General features: G+C 28.9%; 1 long non-coding RNA gene across 1 annotated transcript; it reads left to right on the top strand.

The window, feature by feature from the left end:
* The first annotated feature begins 1,262 nt into the window (after positions 1–1,262).
* Positions 1,263–2,972, top strand: LOC104096431 (uncharacterized). The gene is made up of 4 exons (XR_004507066.2): positions 1,263–1,431; positions 1,522–1,623; positions 2,646–2,702; positions 2,788–2,972. It is a non-coding gene; the product is annotated as an uncharacterized lncRNA (long non-coding RNA).
* Positions 2,973–3,289: the final 317 nt, after the last annotated feature.

Below are 3,289 nucleotides of genomic sequence, written 5' to 3'. Positions count from 1 at the left end.
ATTTGTAACAAAATGTAGTAAAAGTACGACATTTAAATCAAAGTGTTGTAAACATAGTGACATTTGATACAAAATGTCGTAAAAACAATGACATTTTGTATCAAATGTCATAAAAACAATAACATTTGATACAAAATATCAAAAAGATTGTGACTTTTATTTTAAATGTCATTTTATTAGTCGTTAATTGCCAACATTTACATTAATGTTGGAAATTTCCCTATATTTTCTAGTTGTAAATCATTCTTTGTCTAGAAGCAAAAATAATTATTATTTTTATTTAATACTATATGTTTTTTAGTATTGTGATAAGTACCCACGGAATAGATGAGTTCTCTTATTGTTAATCAATATTTTAAAAGGCTTTTCGGTACTTGCCGGCCTTTGGGCGCGACACTTGTAAAATGGCATGAGATTCATGTGTATAATTTAATTTTGTGAGACTTACGCTCCAAGTGACTAATTGTACCCTATTGTTCAATGCTTGGATGACCAAATAGTTCCTATGCAAATTATGCATTAAATTTCTTAATTATTAGTATTATTGACCCTCAAGAATACTTTAACAAATGAATGATAAAGTTCTATTGATATTTTTTAACAAGATGAAGATTGAGATTAACTCAAATAACAAAGTCATGAGTATTCCATATTTTCTAAGTGAGAACATCATAGTGAATATTATTTTAACATTTCTTCTGAAAATATACATATATAGGAAATATATATCTTCACTTACAATTTGTCTCAATTTCTTAGTTTTGTATCTCTAAAAATATTAAACTTTTATTATTTTATAATTTGAAACTAATTATGTATTTATTTATGAAGGAGTAAAATTTTAAATTACTATAATATAATTTATTGATTATTATTTACTTTTAGAAAGGTAATTGTGTATAGTTGATAATATTCTTAAAATATTTATTATTTATTTAAAAGTTAAGATATTATATTTTATTTGTATCTCACAATAATTTTAACACCATTGCATTATTTATACTTGCAAAAACATGTTAGATATTTTATTTTCTATGAGTTTTTTTTTTATCTTTTTAAACTTTTAAGCTTTTAATGTCCTTTCTATTGTTCTTATTATTATACTATTTTGTAAATTAAAAAATTAAAATATTACATTTAGTCAATAATATTACAAGTACTTGTTAAAAGTTGAATTTAAAAATAAAGTAAACAAAATTAAAACAATCTATAAACGGAGACCAAAAGTCAGCAAATTGGTAAGACCCCCAAACGGTCAAAGACCTAAGATGTTGGGGATTCTCAAATTGGCTCAATATTTTAGCAAACCCATTCTAATTTTAATCAAATTTGATTTCTATCTCGGTAATATATTCCTCCTCTACAAATTGTGGCTCCGAAAAAAGCTATGTACGGAGAGTATGGGAGATTTAGAAGGAAAAGATTTTGGCGGTAAGAATTTTTGGCTTCCCTCCTCCTAATTCTAAAATTACAGTTTCCTTTATTAGTTAGAATTCTTCAGACAACCTTATTTTGCATTAGGCTTTGGCAATTTAATTGGAGATTTAAGAAAACGGGGAAAGAAAGGCAAGCTATTGGAAGAATATTGATATAGGGTTCAGACTCTTGGTGAGGCTTTTGCAGGTTCTTATCTATCTTCTGTTTAATTTAATACTATGTAAATCATATTCTTTGTACTGTGATAGTTAAAAGAAAGTATTTTTGTGTTTTGAAGTGGGTACTAGATTTTCTACTTTTCTAGTTATTTAGACTCTTTTAAGTTTATTTGCAGAGTGTATTTGAACTTTCTGTAAAAACTCTTTACACTGTCGTAAATCTTATCTGAAGTTCTAAGTGTATCTACTGATGGTGTAAAACATATTCACACTAGATTAAGTTAAAGGAGAATTACTGAAGTTGATTCTTTGTTGCTATATGTATAGATTATATTCTTAATGGATAAGAGTTGGATAAACATATTGAATAGGAACGATCCTTTATATGAGATCGGAGCCAAAGAGTTTATTCAGTTTGCGTCATTGGATAGGCCTAATGCATCTGAAATCTTGTGTCCATGTCGAAAGTGTCGTAATATGAAATTTGTGTCAAACGATTTGATTGTCGAACACATAGTGGTTGATGGGTTTCTAACTAGTTACACTACTTGAATTTTTCATGGTGAGATATCATATTCGTCAATGTCTGCTAATCAGACAGATAAAGGTGATGAAATACAAGCCTTGGTACATGATGCTTTTGGAGTTCCTCCTACTAGTGACTTTGTTGATATGGACTCTAGTGGTGATGGAATTGGTGGGTCAAATTAACATAGGAAGGGGTTTGATAAGAAGACTGAAACATTTTTTAACTTACTAAAAGAAGCTGAGTGTGAATTATACCCTAGAAGCAAATATTCAATGCTTTCTTTTCTTGTTCGTCTATTGCATCTAAAGTGTCTCAATGGGTAGAGTAAAAATTCATTTTCCATGTTGCTAGAGTTGCTAAAAGTTGTGTTTCCTGAAGGTGAAATATTACCCAAGTTCTTTGTAGAAGTTGCTGCATTTTGGGGATACATAAGCTTTGTCTTGTTGATTGTATCTTGTACTCTACACTCAGTTTTGAATTCTAGAAACTATCAAAGTAACCTTTCTAATATTTTTTCTCAGGTTAACAAAATTAAGACGACCCAAACTAATGAATTTGGGACCAAAAAAAAGAACTGGGTAAGTTTGAAAAACATGCAAGATACTTCAATATTTTCAGCTTTTTTACATAGTTGTGATTCTATTTTATGTGATTGTTTTGCAGAGCTTCTAAAGAATATAAGATCAATTATTGGAAAGGAATGCTTGACTAGTGAAAAGATGGATCCATAAAGCCTTGTTGCAGAATTTATTCTAGAAGTTAAAATTACTTTATCTTTTATGATTTAGTTTGTCACGACCCAATTTCACCTATAGGTCGTGATGGCGCCCAATACTACAGCTAGGCAAGCCAACTTAGTAATTTAAACAAACATTAATTATTTTCAGAATAATTTTCTAGGTAATTTTTATTATTTTATTAGCAATATTAAAGAATATATAAAATATACCGATTAATTTAAATCCAAGATAAATAATCAACTCCCAATTCTACCAATGTATGTGTGCCAAGACCTGGTGTCACAAGTGTATGAACATCTAGTAGATTATGCAAAACCTGAAATATTGTCTGAAATAAAAATAGACAGAATAAAAAATACAAGGGAGACACTAGTAGCTGCAGAACGGCTTAGAATGACAATTCACCACTATACCCCTGGATAATG

Source organism: Nicotiana tomentosiformis, chromosome 11 (assembly GCF_000390325.3).
Source record: "Nicotiana tomentosiformis chromosome 11, ASM39032v3, whole genome shotgun sequence".
NCBI classification, from domain to species: Eukaryota; Viridiplantae; Streptophyta; class Magnoliopsida; order Solanales; family Solanaceae; genus Nicotiana; species Nicotiana tomentosiformis.
Note: the sequence above shows the minus strand (reverse complement) of the source record. Positions and strands in the feature narration are given on the sequence as shown.